Source organism: Apium graveolens, chromosome 8 (genome assembly GCF_009905375.1).
Source record: "Apium graveolens cultivar Ventura chromosome 8, ASM990537v1, whole genome shotgun sequence".
NCBI lineage: Eukaryota > Viridiplantae > Streptophyta > Magnoliopsida > Apiales > Apiaceae > Apium > Apium graveolens.
Window position 1 is genome coordinate 51370246 of NC_133654.1, and position 23415 is coordinate 51393660.

The following is a 23415-nucleotide window of genomic DNA, read 5'->3' on the forward strand; positions in this document are numbered from 1 at the left end:
TTATGCAAACTCATTCTCGTGCTCGCAAGAGGACTTTAGATACAGCTGAGGAGACAGACGAAGTTCTTGATATTCCGGAGAAGTTAGATTTTGAGGATTCGGATTCAGGAACTGAGCAGAAAGAACCAGTAAACATGGGAGATCGTATTGTTCAAGCTGATCCAGCTCTTATGGATTTTTCTCGGCCTAAAATTGATGAAATTCAGTCAAGCATCCTTCATCCGGCTATTCAAGCTAACACCTTTGAAATCAAGCCGGACACTATTCAGATGGTGCAGAATTCTGTTTCTTTTGGAGGAGCGGCAACTGAAGACCCCAACATGCACATAAGGAATTTTGTCGAGATCTGCAACACTTTTAAGTATAATGGCGTGACTGATGAGGCTATCAAGTTGAGGCTTTTCCCATTCTCACTGAGGAACAAGGCTAAAGACTGGTTACATTCTGAACCAGCTGGGTCCATCACTACGTGGCAAGATCTTGCGCAAAAGTTTCTGGTGAAGTTTTATCCGATGGCAAAGACTGCTGCTATGAGGAGTGCTCTTACTCAGTTTGCGCAGCAACCTACAGATTCTATGTGCGAGGCTTGGGAACGCTACAAGGAAATGTTGAGAAAATGTCCACATCATGGAATGCCAGATTGGATGGTGATCACTGGCTTCTATAATGGTTTGGGGGCCCAATCTCGGCCTATGCTCGATGCAGCAGCTGGAGGCGCCTTATGGGCTAAAAGCTATACTGAGGCGTATAATCTTATAGAGACGATGGCTGCAAATGAGCATCAAAACCCAACTCAGAGGATGACGTCAGGCAAGGTAGCAGATATTCTGGAAGTTGATGCAGCCACCGCTATTGCAGCCCAGCTCCAAGCGCTATCAATGAAGGTTGATTCTCTGGCTACATATGGAGTTAATCAAATAGCTATGGTTTGTGAGCTTTGTGCAGGTTCTCATGCTACGGATCAGTGTTCTCTTGTCAATGAATCTGTTTAGTATGTGAATAACTATCAGCGACAACAGCAGCCTGTACCAGCGACCTATCATCCTAACAACAGAAATCATCCAAATTTCAGCTGGGGGAATAATCAGAATGCTATTCAGCCACCATATCAGCAAGGAGTGAGTAAACATTTTAACCCACCTGGATTCCAGCAACCACAGCAGTATGCTACAAGGCAATCATATCCTCAACAGGGAAGTACAGCTGTACCTACTAGTGCTGATTTTGAGGAACTTAAGCTGTTGTGCAAGAGTCAGGCGGTTTCCATCAAGACCTTGGAAAATCAAATCGGTCAATTAGCCAATGCAGTGCTCAATCGTCAACCTGGCACTCTTCCCAGTGACACGGAAGTACCAGGTAGGAAGGAAGCTAAAGAGCAAGTCAAGGCTATTACCTTAAGGTCTGGAAAAGTAGCTGATGCTGAAAAGGCAAAAGAAGTAGAAGCTGAAATTAGAGATGAAGACCCAAAGCAAAAGGAGAAAGTGGCGGAACCAAGGAAGACTACTGTTGAACACACTCTGCCTGAGGCTAATACAGGGGAGAAACAGCTCTATCCTCCACCACCTTTTCCTAAGAGATTGCAGCAACAAAAGCTGGATAGACAGTTCGGGAAGTTTCTGGAGGTGTTCAAGAAACTTCACATCAATATACCTTTCGCTGAGGCTCTGGAACAAATGCCTAGTTATGCGAAGTTTATGAAGACTATTCTTTCAAGGAAGGTGAAACTGGATGACCTTGAAACCGTTGCTCTCACGGAAGAATGCAGCGCTGTTCTGCAGCAAAAGTTACCACCAAAACTGAAAGATCCAGGAAGCTTCACCATTCCTTGCACCATTGGCAATCTGACTTTTGACAAGTGCCTTTGTGATTTGGGAGCAAGCATTAATCTAATGCCGTTGTCGATCTTTAAAAAGCTGGATCTGCCTGATCCAAAACCCACATACATGTCGCTACAATTGGCTGACCGTTCCATTACTTACCCAAGGGGCATAGTTGAGGATGTGCTTGTCAAGGTGGATAAGCTCTTCTTTCCAGCAGATTTTGTTATTCTGGATTTTGAGGAAGATAAGAAGATTCCCATAATCTTGGGAAGGCCTTTCTTGGCTACTGGCCGTACCTTGATAGATGTGCAAAAAGGTGAACTTACTATGCGGGTCCAAGATCAGGATGTGACCTTCAATGTATTCAAGGCAATGAAATTTCCTACAGAAGATGAGGAGTGCTTAAAATTGGATGTGATTGATTCTGCGGTTACTTCGAAACTCGATCACATGCTAATGTCTGATGCATTGGAAAAGGCCTTAGTGGGGGATTTTGACAGCGATGATGAAGATGGCAACGAGCAATTACAATATCTGAACGCTTCTCCCTGGAAGCGAAAGCTGGACATACCGTTTGAATCTCTTGGTACTTCTGACCTTAAGAATGCTGAAGGGAAGCTCAAACCATCAATAGAGGAAGCACCTACCTTGGAGCTCAAGCCATTACCGGAACACTTGAGGTATGCTTTTTTAGGTGATTCATCTACGTTACCTGTTATTATTTCATCTGACCTTTCAGGTAGTGAGGAAGACAAGCTCTTAAGGATTTTGAGAGAATTCAAATCGGCTATAGGATGGACCATAGCAGACATCAAGGGGATAAGTCCTTCATATTGTATGATAAAATTCTGCTAGAGGAAGGTAGTAAGCCAACTATGGAATAGCAGCGAAGACTGAATCCCATCATGACGGAAGTGGTGAAGAAAGAAATTCTGAAATGGCTGGATGCAGGCATCATTTATCCTATTTCTGACAGCTCGTGGGTGAGCCCCGTACAATGTGTACCTAAGAAAGGAGGTATCACTGTGGTCGCAAATGAAAAGAATGAGCTCATCCCTACTCGAACAGTTACAGGATGGAGAGTATGCATGGATTATAGAAAATTGAACAAAGCCACAAGGAAGGATCACTTCCCTCTTCCATTTATTGATCAGATGCTTGACAGATTGGCGGGTCATGAGTATTTTTGTCTTCTGGATGGTTATTCCGGGTATAATCAGATTTGTATTGCACCAGAGGATCAGGAAAAGACTACCTTCACTTGTCCATTTGGCACGTTTGCTTTTCGCAGAATTTCGTTTGGGTTATGTGGTGCCCCGACCACTTTTCAGAGATGTATGATGGCTATATTCTCTCACATGATTGGAAATAACGTCGAAGTGTTCATGGATGACTTTTCCATCTTTGGACATTCATATGATGAATGTTTGAATAATCTGCGCGCCGTACTCAAAAGATGCGTGGAAACTAATTTGGTGCTCAATTGGGAGAAATGTCATTTTATGGTGCGTGAAGGCATTATCCTTGGGCATAAGGTCTCTAGAAAAGGTCTGGAGGTGGACAAGGCCAAGGTGGGAGTCATTGAAAATCTTCCCCCACCTAATTCTGTGAAAGGAATCCGTAGTTTTCTTGGTCATGCGGGTTTTTATCGGCGATTCATCAAGGACTTTTCAAAGATATCTAAGCCGTTGTGCAATTTGCTTGAGAAAGATGTGCCTTTCAAATTTGATGATGAATGTTTGGCAGCATTCGAGACTCTCAAGAAGAGTTTGATCACTGCACCAGTTATTACAACACCAGATTGGACAGAACCGTTTGAGATGATGTGTGATGCGAGTGATTATGCGGTAGGTGCAGTTCTGGGACAGCGCAAGAAAAACCTCTTCCATGTGGTCTACTATGCGAGTAAGACTTTAAATGGTGCCCAATTGAACTACACAACTACTGAGAAGGAGCTTTTGGCTATAGTCTTTGGTTTTGAGAAATTTCGATCGTATCTACTTGGTACGAAAGTAACAGTATTCAATGATCATGCGGCTATTCGCTATCTGGTTTCCAAGAAGGATTCAAAGCCGAGACTCATTCGTTGGGTTCGTTTACTTCAGGAATTTGAGTTAGAGATCAAAGATAGAAAAGGTACTGAGAATCAAGTAGCTGACCATCTCTCTAGATTGGAGAATCCCGATTCTACTTCACAGGATATGACGTTAATCAATGAATCTTTTCCGGATGAGCAGTTGTTTGCAATTCAGGAGGAAGAACCATGGTTTGCAGATATTGTAAACTATCTTGTCAGCAATATAATGCCTCCTAATTTGACATCCGCTCAAAAGAAGAAGTTTCTGCATGAGGTGAAGTGGTATATGTGGGATGAACCATATTTGTTTAGACAGGGAGCTGACCAGATCATCAGGAGATGTATCCCGTTCTGTGAGACGGAGGGGATATTACGAGACTGCCATTCCACGGTTTATGGTGGACACTATGGTGGTGAGAAGACGGCAGCTCGTATTCTGCAAGCAGGTTTTTTTGGCCTACTTTGTTCAAGGATGCTCATCAGTTTGTTTTAAGGTGTGATCGTTGCCAAAGAGTGGGAAATTTGTCAAGGAAGGATGAGATGCCATTAAATGTGATGCTTGAAGTCGAGGTCTTTGATGTGTGGGGAATCGATTTCATGGGGCCTTTTATCTCGTCTTGCAATAATCAGTACATCTTGCTGGCAGTCGATTATGTCTCAAAATGGGTCGAAGTTAAAGCTTTACCGACAAATGATGCAAAGGCAGTGCTAAATTTTCTTCATAAGCAAATTTTCACAAGGTTTGGAACACCTCGGGTAATCATAAGTGATGAAGGATCGCATTTTTGCAACCGTAAGTTCACTTCTATGATGCAGCATTATAATGTGAATCATCGAGTAGCTACTGCCTATCATCCGCAAATAAATGGTCAAGCGGAAGTGTCTAACAGAGAGATAAAGCGCATTCTAGAGAAGGTTGTTTGTCCGTCAAGGAAGGATTGGTCTTTAAAGCTCGATGAAGGTGTTTGGGCTTACAGAAGAGCATACAAAATTCCACTTGGGATGTCACCGTTTTAGTTGGTGTACGGTAAGGGATGTCATCTACCTGCGGAGCTTGAGCATAAGGCCTACTGGGCATTGAAGAAGTTGAACCTGGATTTAGATGCAGCTGGTAAGAAAAGAATGCTTCAGCTTAATGAACTTGATGAATTTTGACTTCAAGCGTACGAAAATAACAAAATGTATAAGGAAAAGGTGAAGAGGTGGCACGATAGGAAGCTACATCCAAAGTTATTTGTGCCAGGGCAACAAGTTCTCTTATTCAACTCTCGGCTCCGACTTTTTCCTGGGAAGTTGAAATCAAGGTGGTCTGGACCTTTTATTGTCAAAACTGTATTTCCGCATGGAGCGATGGAAATTTTTGAGAATGATCTGGACCAAGCATTCAAGGTTAACGGTCAGCGGTTGAAGCACTACTATGGGGACATGGCAAACCGAGAAGTGGTTAGTGCCATTTTGTTGACTACTTGAGAAGGGTACGAAACGTCAAGCTAATGACGAAAAAGAAGCGCTGCGTGGGAGGCAACCCATGAATTTTTGTTACAGGAACCCTTAGAAGTTAATAACCTATCCAAAAACACAAAAAAATCAGAAAACAGGGGATGAAATTTTTTTTTTCCAGTGACCCCCTGAGCGCCCGCTCAGCTTTGTTGAGCGACCGCGCAGCAAGCTGAGCGCCCGCTCAGCTTTGCTGAGCGACCGCTCAGGGGTCGAGTACCAGAATTTTTTTACAGTTCAGAGAAAAAAAAAAAGAAAAAAAAAGAAACACAAAAACAGTTTTAGCCCATAAACCCACGATTTGTTACCACTACCCCATCATTTTACCCCTTAATTCCCAAACCCTAATCTAATCCACACCCTATATATACATACACCTATCCTACATATCTCCCACAAACTTCCTACACTTAAACCCTCTCACAAACATCAAAAATCAGTTCTTACACACTTTTATTCACGAATCAATGGCACCCAAGAGAGCACGCACTATTGACAGCAGCAGCACAGTTCCTACTGCTGATTCATCGAGGGGTACTGCTGCAAGGCCTCGGTTAACTGACAGAGCCGCGGAGGAGGAGTACACTAGGCTGTTGGGGAAGCCGATTCTGAAGGAGAGGGGGTTTTTACCATCGGGGAGGGATGGTGAGTTGCTGCCCATGATTGCAGAGAAGGGGTGGATAGCTTTTTGTGAGTCACTCGAAGTGGTACCGATGAGCGTTGTTCGCGAATTCTACGCGAACGCGAAGGCCGAAAAGAATGGGTTTTCTGTGGTCCGAGGGCTGACGGTTGATTATCATTCTGCGGTGATTCGCCGTGTGATTGGACAGCGAGAGAGGAAGCCCGATGAGGAGAACTGGAATGAAAAGACTGCTGAGGATTTTGACTTGGATTTGATTTGTGCGACTCTCTGTCGACCAGGCACAGTTTGGACCTGCAAGACCGGCACTAATGAGTATCGTCACTTTCCGGCGATCGCCATGAACAGGTATGCCCGTGCATGGAATGCATTTATTTGTGCTAATATTTTGCCTTCTTCGCATGCACACGAGGTCACAGTTGAGAGAGCACAATTGTTGTGGGGAATTCTGAATGAGGAATACTATGTGGACCTTGGTGAGTTTATCTACCAAGGAATTCTGAAGTTTTTGAGGGGAGCGAAGCATATGAACATCCCTTATGCATCTACGGTTACGAAGCTATGCCGAGCAGTGGGAGTGAACTGGCCGGCTCATGAGCAGTTGCAGTTGCCAGCAGCTCCGATTGATTCTGGCACTCTGAATGGGATGCAGGAGTGGACCGGTGGTGAGCCTGAGGAGCATGGGCTGGGTTATCATCTTCCAGGAGGGCGTCCAGCATAAGGTGCTACTATGGCTAGGCCAGGGCGTGATGAGGCTGGTTCTTCGAGAGCTCAGGAGGGTGCTGGGATGGGTGATGCCCAGTATAGGAGGCTTTCACGGCGGATGGATGCCATGTATGAGACGCAGAGCAGGTTTGCTCAGGAGCTCACCCTTGCGTTAGGGACTGCTTTTCGAGGCCTTGGAGCTGATATCCAGTGGCCAGTTTTTGGTGAGGACTCTGCATACCCGCCACCTGATACTCCACCCACTGAGGGTGATGATGATGATGACTCCGAGTAGGTATACCCTGTGTTCCTTTCTACTACTTTCACTGAGGACAGTGAAGATTTTTAGTTTGGGGGTGGTAGTTAAGGAATATTGTGTGTGTGTGTCATATAGTTGCATATTCATGATAGTTTAGTTCATATAGTTGCATAATTTATGCTATATAGTTTTTTTTTGTTATGAATGTCATGTAGCTCATGCATTTACCATGATCCCTTTTGTAATGATTTATCGACTGAATTGTGATATTGATGCGAGTGTAGTGATAGCATTAAAGTGATATTAAGTCGTGTAGGTTGATATGCATGCTAGAAACAATTGTAAGTCCACTAAGTCTTAGAGAATGCGTAAGGGCAAGATTGTTGTTATGATTTGGTTGTTTTCAAGGTCAATCTACTTATTATGCTTAGAATTCGATTATAGGTTCTTAGTGATAAAGGCATGAAAAAGAAAAAAAATTTGGAGAAAAAAAATATGGAAGTTGTTGCTAGTTGTGGCTAGGCGTCAAATGGCTAGTAGCCGGCTCGCATATGGTGCGAGTAGTCTAGGGTTGAGCAAGATGGAGCGAAACGCACTTGTTCAGAAGTTATTAAAAATATATATATATATATATATATATATATATTTAGTTTATGCATAATTGATCAAGAGTGTGCTCTTTGGTATTCGAGTTATTAAGTTCTTAGGGGACTTTGTGCCTAGTGACCCAAGGCTTTTAGAGTCTGGGATCCGCTAACCTAACGCTCGTTACATGGATACCATTGTATAAGTCTTTTGTGGACCTCACTCATTGCACGGTCAAATAAGCATTTGAGTTGTAAATAAAAAGCACGATTCCGTAATAAGCTCCAGAGTTCTTGTAGTGTTGTATATCACTTTGTGCCTAAAATTTTTATTCTTTGTATAATCGTAGGATTGCCTTGAGGATGGTCTAGTCATAGTAATTGGTCTAGTTCTAACGCATATCTGTTAAGCATTTGCACACACCACGTTTCTGGCTGTATGTCCGTTTGTATGAGTTTATTGATCTTTAGTTGTCTAACTGTATTCGTTGAGATGTGGCAATTTGGTTGGTTAATTGTAGTAAGGGGGATCGCTGCATTTTCATATAGATTGCATTCATGCATGTTTTTATTTGTTTTTGAGTCTGTGACGCTTGAGGGCAAGCATCGATTTAAGTTTGGGGGTGTGATAAGTGGCATTTTATACCACTTAGAACGTCTTAAAATGGCTTAAATTGGTGTCTTGAAATCAAGTATTTTGTGTATTTGATGCGTTTTTCTAGTGTTTATGCATTTCAGGGTTTTAGTTGCATTTCGGGGGAGGAATCATCAAGAATAAGCCTTGGCATGTGTTCACCATTGCGAGAGGAAAGAATGGGCAGATTACGGCGAAGAAACGGAGCAAAATCATAATTTTTCCAGTAGAGGTCTGAGCGGCCGCTCAGCATTGCTGAGCGGCCGCGCAGCAAGCTGAGCGTCCGCTCAGCTATGCTGAGCGGCCGCGCAGGGTCGGGAAAAAAAACAAATTATTTTAGGACTTCTACTTCTGTTTGGTTTCCACTTCTATGTAATCTGAGTTTTATGGGACTATTATATAAGTAGATTTGAGTCGTTTTCATAAGTGTGGATTGAAGAAGATTGTGTTTTTACGCAAGGAGCGAAGGAGATAAGGAAGAAGACCGATTTAGCACACCGCAACGAAGAGGAAGCATATTTTCTTGTGATTCTTGTTTCGTTGTAACGTTGGATGCTAGTTTTCTTGCTTTGAACTTATTTACTCTTGTGACGTACTCTGTTTTAATATAATTAGTTTAGTTATTATTTTCTTGTGTTTGTTTATCATGATTTCATATGAACCCATGATGACGATAAGTGCTATTATGGGCTAATCGTGATCATGGGGTTGCAATGGATTTATTATGGAATTCTTTAGTTAATTGTTTAATACTTTAGTGTATGATGATTGCATGATATCTAATATTGGTTGTGCGTATTCGTCTTATGTGCGTCGCGAACATATAAGATAGGGTGTTAATCTCTTGTGAAGCGACGGTGGATCTTGAGATTTAGAACTTGCCATGCTAGCATAGGTTCATGTATGTTGTGCATGATTAGTGGGTAACTCTAACAGTTTTATTTGCCCTATGTAATCAAAAGGAATAACTTGTGCTTAAATCATTGTGTTGTCAATTTCTGTAGACATATAGGAACTCAACATAATTGATGACTATTCAACTTCTATCTTAATTGTGGATGCTTGGTAGAATGGTATTAGTACAATGAAAGTTGGCTTTTATCAGTTTCGTGTTATTCGATTAATATCATCACTGTCACATGCTAAAGGTAATAACAATGGCTATAGAAGGAAGTAATAATGAAGTTGTGATCTCATGAGTGTTTTATTATTGATAAATTGAAGTGTTAGTTAAGTGGTTAATTAAGTAGTTAATTGTAGTTAATATTTAATCAACAATTTTAAGTGTTATTATCTTAACATTGAGAAGTAATCATACATTGGTGAGTGAGTTTAATTAGACAATAATTCAGTCCGAGTCTCTGTGGGAACGAACTAGAAAGTATTCTATATTACTTGCGAACGCGTATACTTGCGTGAATATTAGCGCGTGTTTTCGCCCTAACAAGAATACATAAAAAGATTCGCAAGAGTGAGCTAACTAGCTCAGCAAGTCATAATAACAATATCTGAGATTAAACAATGATCAAGTGGAATGATTCAGATGAATCAAGTTTCTTTTTAACTAACCATTAGAATTGGATATTCATTTGAAGTTTTAAAACCAAGGTTAGGCTGCTGATCAGTCACGCACTAACCCCGAGCAAAGCACACAACACTGCTCTAATTACTGGATCCAAGGCACACATTGGCCTAACTTGACCATTGGTATGGTCTGACCACGAATCTGGTCCACATATATAAAAACTATTGTTAGGAATATATGTGCATTAGTTTGATGATATGTTTAACAAAACACTTAAGTAGAAATTCAGTGTCTGTAGCCTCAACGGATAAGACCACTTTGGCTATCCGTTGATGGTGTAGCTTTACTTAGTAATAAGTCTAGTGTTGTAGCATATTTCAGTCTCTGTATTTAAGATGTAATTCTTAGAAGTTGAGAGAAACTATGAGTCATGTTGACTACTAGAAGATATGCAGATAGGAAGGCCAATTGTAAATATTTCATGCCTTGTAATTTTATATAAATGAAGTGGTATCAACGGATGACTTAAAGACCTTCAACGGATGAGAAGCTAAGCTTCAACGGATGTCTCTAAAGCTTCAACGGATAACATCCTTCAACGGATGAGTGCATCAACGGATGAAAGCTTCAACGGATGTTCTGTTGATTAACCGTTGATAAGTGGTAGTTGTACCTACAAACAGAGGCACGTGGGTGAACAGAGATAACTGAAATGTGGCAGCCTAATTTCAGGAACATCAGAAAAAGCAGCCGTTCTACTCTAGTATAAAGAGACATTAAGTCAACAAAGTACTGGAGTGAACTGGAGAAGAAACAAGTGGATATCTTACTTTATTATTTTATATATCCTTGTCTTCACTTGTAAACTTGGTAATATATAAACCAAGTAGTAGCTAGTAATTAGATAAGAATTTTTCCAGAGCTGTTTAGAAAAATCTTGAGAGAAAAATTATCTAGTTTGTACTAGGATGCAGCTGTGATCAAATTCTTAGATCACAGAATTTCTGAAATACCATCTCTGGTGGAACAACAAATCCACCAGAAAAGTTTTTAAAGGTTTATTGTGTTCTTTACATTTGTGTTTGAATATATATCTGTCTGTATCAGCTTAAAGCAATTCACACACTTGTTCATCTTGAACACACAGTCTTTATAAACTGCTCAAAACTTGAAAAAGTTTTGAGATTTACATTCAACCCCCCTTCTGTAAATCTCATTGTTAGTTCTCTAGAAATAACAATTGGTATCAGAGCAGGCTCTTGACAAACAAAGAGTTTAAAGATCTTGGAATCTAACAAAGATGAGTAAGAAGGATATTGGAGTAAAAATCCCAGTTCTTGACAGAGACAGTTATCACCACTGGAAGGTGAAAATGCACCTTCATCTACTCTCCCAAGATGAAGGTTATGTAAACTGTATTGAGAATGGTCCTCACATTCCCCACAAAGTAGCCACAGTTGCTACGGCCACAATTGCTGTTGGTCAATCCATTCCAAAACCTAGAGCAGAATGGACAATGGAAGACACAGAAGAAGTCCACAAGGATAAGAAGGCTATGAACATTTTGTTTAATGGTCTTGACAAGGATATGTTTGATAATGTGATAAATTGCTCAACTGCCAAAGAGGTTTGGGACACAGTTCAGCTGCTGTGTGAAGGTACAGAACAAGTAAAAGAGAATAAGATGCAGCTTCTCATTCAACAGTATGAGTATTTTCATTTTGAAGAAAATGAATCTTTAAATGACACATTTAACAGATTCCAAAAGCTGTTGAATGGATTGAAGTTGTATGGTAGAGTGTACCAGGTGAAGGATTCAAATCTTAAATTCTTAAGATCCTTGCCAAAGGAATGGAAACCCATGACTGTCTCCTTAAGAAACTCTCAGGATTATAAGGACTTCACTCTTGAAAGATTATATGGAATCTTGAAGACTTATGAACTAGAGTTGGAACAGGATGAGGTATTGGAGAAGGGGAGAAAGAAAGGAAGTTCAGTTGCATTGGTAGCTGAAAATGAGAGGGAATGCAGACAAGAAACTGTGAGATCTACATCAAACTCCAAAGATGGTACAAGATATCAGGAATCAAGCAAAGGAAAAGAGCAAGTTGCTGAGAATGAAGACAACTCCAGTCAAGATGACTCTGATAGTGTTGATGAGCATCTTGCATTTCTGTCCAGGAGATTTGCAAAGATGAAGTTTAAGAAAAACACTAGAGCCACTAAACCTCATAAGAACATGGTGGACAAATCAAAGTTCAAGTGTTTCAATTGTGGTATAAGTGGACACTTTGCAAGTGAGTGCAGAAAGCCAACTTCTGAAAAGAAGAAATTTGACCAAGTAGATTACAAGAAGAAATATTTTGATCTGCTCAAGCAAAAGGAAAGGGCTTTCATTACTCAAGAAAAAGATTGGGCAGCTGATGGAGAGGAAGAGAATGAAGATGTGGAGTATGTCAACTTAGCTCTCATGGCTGATTCTGAGGAAAATGAAGTTAGTTCATCAAGCAATCAGGTAACAACTCAGGTAATCACTATTGATGTAACACAACTTACTAAAGAAGAGTGCAATGATGCTTTTAATGACATGTCCACTGAATTGTATCATTTGCGTGTGTCTCTTAAATCTCTTGCTAAAGAAAATAGTAGGATTAAAGAGAATAATCTGTTTTTAAGTAATAGAAATGCTATGTTAGAAGATAAGTTGATTGACCTAGAGAAAACCAAGCTGCATTGTATATCTGTTGAGAATGAACTAGCTGAATCTATTAAGAAAGTAGAAATACTTTCTAATCAATTAAAGAGAGAGCAAGAGGTGATTAAAGCCTGGAAAACATCTAGGGATGTTAGTGCTCAAATTGCCAAGGTCCAAGGAATTGAATCATTCTGTGAAACTACCTGGGATAAAAACAAAAAGAAACTGGAATTAATTGATGGGCTGTCAACGGATGTGGAATCAACGAATGATGAAGGTTATCCGTTGAAGGAAGAAAATGAGCATCCGTTGAAGGTTCCTCAATTAAAACAGGCAGATGTTTCTAATAGTAAAAATCTAAAGAAACTCAACAAAAAGTTTGGTTCAACTTCCAAGAACTTTGTTAAAGAAGAAGCAAGCACATCCAAAGATGTCAGTAAGGTGAATATAGGGCACATGACCTTAGAACAGTTAAATAATAGGCTCAAGATGGTTGAGGATAAAAAGGAAACTAAAAGAAAATCTAACAGAAATGGGAAGGTAGGTGTTAATAAACATAACAATTACACACCTGATAGGTATGCTCCTAGAAAAAGCTGTGTGCATTGTAGTAGTGTTAATCATCTATCTGCTAATTGCAAATCTATTAAGAAAACCCCCATAACTGTACCCTCTTCCATGCCTAACATGTCTGCATCATCTCTACATGCTATGCCTACTATGTCTCAACAGAAACCTTATGCACATTTTGCAAACATGCCATATTTTAACAATCCTTATCTTGCTGCATTTAGTATGCCTCAAATGCCATACAATATGCCTATGTGGAATAACATGTATGCACAATCCATGCCTTATCATATTCCAAATGTGCTAAATGATTCTGTGACTAACCCTACACCTCAACCAACTACATCCAAGACCAAGGTTGACTCAAAGTTACCTAAGTCTAGAGATGCAGGAGGAATGAAGTCTAGGAGAAAGGCTAACAAGAATGGACCCAAGGAAACTTGGGTACCAAAATCAAATTGATTGATTTTATGGTGTGCAGGGAAATAGAAGAAATCTATGGTACTTGGACAGTGGCTGTTCAAGACACATGACAGGAGATTTCTCCCTGCTCACAGAGTTTAAGGAAAGAGCTGGCCCTAGCATAACCTTTGGAGATGACAACAAAGGGTTTACTATGGGATATGGCTTGATTTCAACAAGGAATGTCATCATTGATGAAGTTGCATTAGTTGATGGTCTCAAACATAACTTACTGAGCATCAGTCAACTATGTGATAAAGGGAATACAGTTTCCTTCAATTCTGAAGCCTGTGTTGTCACTAGTAAGAAAGACAACAAAGTGGTTCTAACTGGAGTTAGAAAAGGAAATGTGTACTTAGCTGACTTCAACTCTGCAAATGCAGAATCTATTACTTGTCTCTTCAGCAAAGCAAGTTCAGTTGAGAGTTGGCTATGGCACAAGAAGCTATCCCATTTGAATTTCAAGACAATGAATGATCTAGTCAAAAAGGTCCTAGTAAGAGGAATTCCTCTTGTTGAATTCTCAAGGGATGGTTTGTGTGATGCTTGTCAGAAAGGCAAACAAAGGAAAGCATCATTCAAAAAGAAGCTTGAAACAATAATTGATGAACCATTACAGCTGCTACATATGGATTTGTTTGGACCAGTCAATGTATTGTCAATTGCAAGAAAAAGATATTGCTTAGTGATTGTAGATGATTTCTCAAAGTTTTCATGGGTCTATTTTCTTGGATCAAAGAATGAAGCAAGTGAAATCATTATCAATCACATCAGGCAAGTCAATAATCATCCTGACCTGAAGGTTAGGAATATCAGGAGTGACAATGGAACTGAGTTCAAGAATTTATCAATGAGGCTGTTCTGTGAAGAAAATGGAATCATGCATGAGTTCTCAGCTCCAAGAACACCTCAGCAAAATGGGGTAGTTGAAAGAAAGAACAGATCTTTAATTGAGGCTGCCAGAACAATGCTTGAAGAATCAAAGTTACCAACATATTTCTGGGCTGAAGCTGTTAATTGTGCCTGTTTCACTCAAAATATCTCTTTGATCAATCAAGCTAAAGGCATGACTCCTTATCAGTTGTTCAAGAGAAGAAAACCAACTCTAAACTTTCTTCATGTCTTTGGATGTAAATGCTTTATACTAAGGAATCAATCTGACCATAAAGGGAAGTTTGATGCAAAGGCTGATGAAGGGATATTTGTTGGTTATTCAGCTGGAAAATCTTATAGGGTCTACAATCTAAGAACCAACATTGTTATGGAATCTGTGCATGTTGTGTTTGATGATAAAAAGATTGATGGACTAACAGATGAGGGACAATATGAGAGACTCAAATTTGACAACATTGAGATATATTGTGATGATAGTGAAGAGGAGACTGATGGAGATAACACTTCAAAAGGGATTCAAAACATGCCCTTGGATAATGCACAAAATACTGCATCCGTTGAAAGTCAGAATTCTGCATCCGTTGATAGAGGCAATGCAGTATCCGTTGAAAGACATGGTGTATCATCCGTTGAAGTACTAAATGAAGCATCCGTTGATCATAGTTTATCAACGGATAATCGATTTACATCATCAGTTGATAGAACTCCAAGTTCCCTGCAAAGGACCAACAACTCAGGGGGAGTTTCAACTAGTCAACACTCTGTCTCACATCATGACAATACTGAGGCCACCTCATCTAGAGCACATCTTCCACTTCAAAGGAAATGGACCAAGAATCATCCCTTTGAACTGATCATTGGTGATGCATCATCTAAAGTGCAAACAAGAAGAGCTACTCAAGATGAATGTCTGTATAGTAGTTTTCTATCTCAGGAGGAACCTAAGAAAGTGGAAGAAGCCTTATTGGATCCAGATTGGATATTAGCTATGCAGGAAGAGCTAAACCAATTTGAGAGAAACCAAGTTTGGAAGCTGGTACCCAAACCAAAGAACAAGAGTCCTATTGACACAAAATGGGTATTCAGAAACAAGATGGATGAAAATGGCATTATCATAAGGAATAAAGCCAGATTGGTTGCTAAAGGCTATTCTCAGCAAGAGGGAATAGATTTTGATGAGACATATGCTCCTGTTGCAAGACTTGAAGCCATCAGAATTTTTCTAGCCTATGCAGCTCATGCCAATTTCAAAGTCTATCAAATGGATGTCAAGAGTGCATTTCTAAATGGGAAATTAGAGGAAGAAGTCTATGTAAGTCAACCTCCAGGATTTGAAGATCCAAATTTTCCAGACTATGTGTATTATCTGTTGAAAGCACTCTATGGACTGAAGCAAGCACCTAGAGCCTGGTATGAAACCTTATCAAAATTTCTTTTGGAGAATCACTTCACTAGAGGTACTGTTGATAAAACTCTCTTCTTCAGAAATGTTAATGGCTCTAGTATACTTGTTCAAATTTATGTAGATGACATAATATTTGGTTCTAAAGATGATAAACTTTGTAAAAAGTTTGCTAAGCTAATGCAAAGTAATTATGAAATGAGCCTTATGGGAGAACTAACCTATTTTCTTGGTTTACAAATTAAACAAGTTAGTAATGGAATTTTCATTAGTCAAACTAAATATATTCATGATCTTTTAAAGAAGTTTGACTTAATGGAATGTTCATCTGCAAAAACTCCCATGGCCACTGCCACCAAACTTGAATTAAATAAGACTGAAAGGTCTGTGGACATTACAAGTTATAGAGGCATGGTTGGTTCACTTTTATATTTAACTGCTAGCAGACCAGATATAATGTTTGCTACATGTCTGTGTGCTAGATTTCAAGCTGATCCTAGGGAGTCTCACTTAATAGCTATCAAAAGGATTTTCAGATATCTCAAGGGTACACCAAATTTAGGTATTTGGTATCCTAGAGAATCTGGCTTTGATCTAATTGGTTATTCAGATGCAGACTATGCAGGTTGCAAAATAGACAGGAAAAGTACAACAGGCTCCTGCCAATTCCTGGGAAACAAGCTTGTATCATGGTTTAGCAAAAAGCAAAATTCAGTCTCTACTTCTACAGCTGAGGCTGAATACATTGCTGCTGGAAGTTGCCGCTCTCAAGTGTTATGGATGAGAAATCAACTCCTTGACTATGGACTTCATGTTGATAGAATTCCTATCTTTTGTGACAACACAAGTGCCATAGCCATAACAGAGAATCCTGTACAGCACTCAAGAACCAAGCACATTGATATCAAGTACCACTTCATTAGGGAGCATGTCATGAATGGTACAGTGGAACTACATTTTGTTCCAAGTGAACAACAAATTGCAGACATATTTACCAAGCCACTTGATGAATCAACATTCACAAGATTAGTAAGTGAGCTAGGTATGCTTAATTACTCTTAAAATTCATGTCCTTATTGCAATTTGAATTGAAGCCTGAAATATATTAGTTGCTAGAACAAATTTGACTTTTAACAAAGTTTATTCCATCAACGGATGTTTCCTATCCGTTGAAAGTCAAAATTGCTCTATCAACGGATATTCATTATCCGTTGAAAGACAAATACATTTCTGGAATTTTTATCCGTCAACGGATAAAACTGAAGTACCTTTCAACGGATGACGATTTGCCTTATCCGTTGAAATGTCACATCAGTCGATTCAGGTGTTTCACAGCCGTTGATTCTATTTTCTTAACCGTTAATACTCATACATACATCTGTATGTATTGGTTTTAAAGGTAGTTGTTAGAATACTTACAGTTTATTCTTAAACGGCTGAAATTCACTAACATATACTTATTGATTAATCTTTTACTAATTTTTTTTTTGAAAAGCATATAAGCCCTTCTGATTTTTCATTTTTACTTTACGCTTTCTTAAAATTTCAAGCATTTACCATTTTCTCTCTGCAAAACCTTCAAGTTATTCTCTGCAATTTCTACTCACAACAATGGCACCAGTCATGAAAATTATGTCTCAATCTGGGTTCATCTATGAGAAGAACAATTTCATAGCTTTGGTAGAGAAGAATGAAGCCCATTCAGACTATCACAAAATGATGGACTTCATCAAAAGCTGTAAACTTAGCTATGCAATGCTGAAAGCCCCAACGATTTACTGTGAAGTAGTTGAGGAGATTTGGACAACTGCTGAGTTCAACTCCATAGATATGACTATCTCCTTCACTCTCAAAGGTAAAAATCACTGTATTAACTGTGATGATTTACAAGCATGTTTTAAATTACCTGAGAACAATGCCATGATACCACACACTGATAATGATGTATCCAGCATGTTAGATTCCATAGGTTATTCTCTTAACTCTGCTAGTTTAGGGAGTATTAGAAGAAAAGGCCTTAGGAAATAATGGAGTTTTCTTGGGGATGCCTTTATAAAGGTTTTCTCTGGGAAAATTAGTAATTTTGATGCCATAACTTCATCTCTTGTTAATATGCTCTATATGCTTGTTTCTGATAGGTATTTTAACCTTAGCAACTATGTGATGCTAGAATTGGGTACTAGATTAGGTAACAAAGCTAATAGACCTAATAACATCTATTATGCTAGATTCTTTATGTTATTGGCTAACCATGTTGCTGAAGGTTTGGTCATAATCAATGAGAATAACAAACTCAAGTGCTGGGCACAAGAGAAAAGAGTTCTTGCAGATTTATTGAGAATGGATCTCAACAGCAGTGTGCCATTGGTATATTTACCAATCATGAATGCACCTCAGGTAGGTGAGGTAATTGCTTCTACAACTCCTACTTCTTCCAACCCCTCTATTTCTTTATCTTCTAGTGTGGCCATGAAATCTGTGACAATGCCCCAACAGATTTCTACCAAGGTCACCAAAACTAAACTTTCAAAATTAAAGACAAAGAAAACCACCTCTGTTGTTTCTCAAAAGACAACAGTTGCAACACCAACCATTAACCCTGAGGGGAGTGAACAGGATGTGAGTGGTGAGGGGAGGGGTGAACATCAAAGAAACCCCCAGGATAAGGAAGGAGAGTTAAGTGCTTCCCAAGCTAGCCAAGCCACAGTTTCTCAAAAAGCTGTGGTGGTTGAAAAGGTATCTAGCACATCCCTAGTTGCATCCTCCCAAAAGGATGTTACTATTGAAAATAGTTCCCAACCAGGAACACAGAACAAACGAGGGAGGGACACTGAAGCCAAACACTCACCAACAAAAGCTTTTATTAGAAGAAAGAAGGCTAGAACCCAATCTTCTACACATGGTGCACACACTGCACAGATACATCCATCTGTATCTATGCCTTCTCAAACTCAGTTTGATGTGGCTCCAATAAATGTGGAGTCACAGCCCCATTCTCTCACAATAATCACACATCAATCACCAAACACTTCATCACCATCTCTGGATGTGGATATGTTATTCCCATCAATTCCTGATTCTCCCTCTTTACAACTCAGGGAGGAGCCCCACTCAAATACAGGTGATCATCATCTCTTAGATGATTTGTTGGATCACCCGCAAATTCTTTCAGATATAATTGAAGGATCTGTGTCACCACATCTCAAATCAATCTACACAGATTCAACAGTTATATCACTTTCAATTTCAACTTCTTTTCCTTCTTCAACGGATATCACTCATCCGTTGACAAGTGGTTGCTCTTCAACGGATAAGCTTAACAGCAGTTATCCGTTGATAACATCAGTTTCACCTTCAACGGATATTCCACATCCGTTGATAGTCTCTCCACACATAACTGAATCAATTCCAAGTGTAGAAGACATGAATACTGTGCAATCACTCTTAGGATTGAGGGAAGGGAGTGAAAATTTGAGTGAGAGGCTGGGTTGCTCCCAGGCAAAAGGAGAGATTGAGAGCTCAAAAATGCATGCTATTTCTTCCAGCATGGCAAAAGTAAGTGAGAGGAGTACCACCTTAGTAGGTGAAGGTGAGGGAGTGAGTTGTGTGAGCCAGGGGGAGCCCCTGATGCAAGAAAATAGAGAAAAAGAGAGAAAGGCAGGTACAGTAGATACAAGGGTGGAACCAGCCATTGCTAGTGAGTCAATGATTATGGATGATGCTGAAAAGGAAAGACAATTTCAGCAACATTACAAAGCTGTAATTGATAACATTTCCTTGGATGCTGACACTTTTACTCATCCTGTGTCAGCCTATCAAATGTTGGCTGCTCAGGGCAATGAGGAGGCAGAAAAGACACTACATCTAGTACACACAACAGAATCTCTTCAAAGGGATAAAGCTGCTATTAACAAGATGCCTTCTACAGCTGGTGAGCCATCTGAGGAATTTGGAGTAAATTCTGATGATGATGACTCTGTTTCTTTTAATGGAAGCATGAACTTAGGGGGAGATGAAGGCCCTAGTTCAATTCCAAATCTACCTGAATGGGCTTTGACAAAGGAGTATAGATCAGGGGAATTCAATGTCTCCTTAGTCAAACAAATCAACACTATTCAACAGGCCATTCAGAACACTTCACATGCAAGTATCAAGGCTATCCTTCAAGCTCACCTGGACTCACTGCATCTCATGAAGTTACAGCAAGTAAAGCAGAATCTGAGTATGGATGATCTCAGGAAGGATATTGCTGACTTGAAATCCTACAGTTCTGAAAAATTGGATTCAGTCATGCCCTATGGTACATTGCAGGACTTGGTTTTGAGATTGAAAAAGGAATCAGTTACTGAGAAAAGGCTGGCCAAGTTGGAAGACAGAGTTCAAGTTATTGAAGATTCTGTGGCCACCATTCTTCACAACCAACAATCTCAAACCAGTCTCCTAATGCAGCTGGCAAAAGCACAAGGCTTGACCCCTCTCCTTGATGATAACAAAAAGGGGGAGAGTAAAAGGGAAGGGGAAGGAGAGCCATCTACAAAAATCAAAATATCTAAAGTGCTAGTTCCTGCCATCACTACTTCTCCAATCATTCAAATCAAAGGAAAGCCTGATGGAATTGATTTGATTCAGCTAGCAGCAGCTGAAATTCAAGTGAAAGAGCAAAGGAGGAGAATTGATGAAAGGTTGCAACTGTTGTTTGGCTCTACACAAGATAAATCAACATCTGTGAAATATAGCACAAAGATTGAACCAATCAACATTGAGCTCAAGCCAGTAGGGAGACATAAGGATGGAGAAGCTTCTTCCAAAGAACTACAAGCTATAATTCTCAAGCCCAATAAAAGATCCAATAAGGACTCTACAAAGAATCCTTTAAAAGAAGTGGACTTTCCTCCTCCAAAAGCTGATGAGAACAAGCTTTTAGGTAGGAGTATTGCTTATCTCAAAGAGACCATGGATGAGGCTGTAAGGAGAAATAGGGCTATTATCTCTAGAGAGGGAAAGAGCATATGTGTGATGCAAGGACATCCCAAATTCTCAATAGCCAAGAAGGAAGAAGTCAAGCAACTAAAGGCTGACAAAAGAGCACAAGCAAAGCTTGAACAACAGCTAAAGTCAAGTCAAGTTGAAGAAGAGAAAGGAATTGAAGTCAGGGGTGAAGACAAGATTGCAAACCTAGATGAGGTTTTTGGGAGTATATTTGGTGAGAGTATGGAAGAAAGAGAGGAATGGCAGAAGGGAAACAGAAGAAAGGCCAAGGCACATAGAAGGAGTGAAGATAATACTGAAGTAACCAAATCTATATCTAAACCACTACCTTCCATACCTGAAGCTCTTGTTGCTAATCCCACTATAAACATCCATGGTGAACCAATCATTCCAAAAGAGGAACCTATTGATTGGGACACCATCAAATTGCCTACCTTTCTAACCACTCTTCCACTACCAAAGAAACAGAAAAGAAAACCCAAATCTACACCTCCCATAACCTCTAAGAAATTCACTCAAAAACAAAAGCCTAAGCCTAAGCCATCCATTTCTAAAGATGATTATGTTCACATCTGTGACATAAAAGAAATTTCAGACATTGAACTCTATCTGGATGAGCTGGAGGATGTAAGAGGAATAGCTGCTTACAGACAGCTACCAGAGAGATTAGTGTTCAGATACAAAGGAGCTGGGGAAAGAACATGGCCTCTCTACAGGATTCTGAATGAAGGCTACTCTACCTTGATTAGAGTCTTTTCAGTTATACAAAAGGATTCTGGCTTTACCAGAACTGCCAAGACTGAAATTCTCAACAAGATTGCCAATATAAGGAAAACTTGGAGGGAGCCCAATGCTTTACCCAGGACTTTACTCATTCAAGAAAGGGGAATTACAATTCACAAATCACCTCATTGGTTGATGGAATTTAGAGATGATAAAGGAGTCAGAAGATTTTTCAGACTTGAAGACCAACTCAAGATTGCCAGCAATGAAACTCTCAAGGAAATGCAATCTAAGTTGGATATCAGTGTTGAAGATGAAGCTGAATTCTTCAGACAACTCCAACTCCAAATTGAGGAAAATGACAAAGGGCTAGGAAAGAAAACCAGGGAACAAAGAAGAAAAAGATGATTTGCTCAGGCTAAAGGAGTATCCTTGGAAATACTGTAAATCTTCAATTTCCTCCTAGTACATACATTTTTGCAGCATTTTCAAATTTCTACTTAGTTTCAATTCATATATCTGTTAAGTGTTTTGTTATCATCAAGTTAACCCTGAATTTATGCCTACAATTCTTATAGACATAAATAGGGGGAGATTGTTAGGAATATATGTGCATTAGTTTGATGATATGTTTAACAAAACACTTAAGTAGAAATTCAGTGTCTGTAGCCTCAACGGATAAGACCACTTTGGCTATCCGTTGATGGTGTAGCTTTACTTAGAAATAAGTCTAGTGTTGTAGCATATTTCAGTCTCTGTATTTAAGATGTAATTCTTAGAAGTTGAGAGAAACTATGAGTCATGTTGACTACTAGAAGATATGCAGATAGGAAGGCCAATTATAAATATTTCATGCCTTGTAATTTTGTATAAATGAAGTGGTATCAACGGATGACTTAAAGACCTTCAACGGATGAGAAGCTAAGCTTCAACGGATGTCTCTAAAGCTTCAACGGATAACATCCTTCAACGGATGAGTGCATCAACGGATGAAAGCTTCAACGGATGTTCTATTGATTAACCGTTGATAAGTGGTAGTTGTACCTACAAACAGAGGCACGTGGGTGAACAGAGATAACTGAAATGTGGCAGCCTAATTTCAGGAACATCAGAAAAAGCAGCCGTTCTACTCTAGTATAAAGAGACATTAAGTCAACAAAGTACTGGAGTGAACTGGAGAAGAAACAAGTGGAGATCTTACTTTATTATTTTATATATCCTTGTCTTCACTTGTAAACTTGGTAATATATAAACCAAGTAGTAGCTAGTAATTAGATAAGAATTTTTCCAGAGCTGTTTAGAAAAATCTTGAGAGAAAAATTATCTAGTTTGTACTAGGATGCAGCTGTGATCAAATTCTTAGATCACAGAATTTCTGAAATACCATCTCTGGTGGAACAACAAATCCACCAGAAAAGTTTTTAAAGGTTTATTGTGTTCTTTACATTTTTGTTTGAATATATATCTGTCTGTATCAGCTTAAAGCAATTCACACACTTGTTCATCTTGAACACACAGTCTTTATAAACTGCTCAAAACTTGAAAAAGTTTTGAGATTTACATTCAACCCCCCTTCTGTAAATCTCATTGTTAGTTCTCTAGAAATAACAACTATCCAATCCTAAAGCAGTTCAATATGATAAACAATATAATTCGATAACACCGGATCATAATTAATGATGATTAAATATTTGAATAAAATATAAGGAAACTCATGGATATCACAAGGGTATATCAGGGTATGTAAAAGAAACGGCTTTCAATCTGTAAAAGAATCAGGTATTAGACAAATAATGATTTTTCGAGGTATAGTTCTTTGATGTTATAAAGAATGGCTGGAGTATAAAAGTTTCTGTGTTTTCAAACAATTTTCTTCCAGTGTTTGGTGTTTGGTAATTATATCTTTGAAGAGTAGTATTATATTTGTATGGTTTGGCGT

At 39.3% G+C, this 23415-nt stretch overlaps 1 non-coding gene across 1 annotated transcript; it reads right to left on the reverse strand.

The window, feature by feature from the left end:
• Window positions 1-527: 527 nt before the first annotated feature.
• LOC141681742 (small nucleolar RNA R71) lies at window positions 528-634 on the reverse strand. The gene has a single exon (XR_012559166.1). It is a non-coding gene; the product is annotated as a small nucleolar RNA R71 (small nucleolar RNA).
• Between the last annotated feature and the right edge of the window lie 22781 nt (window positions 635-23415).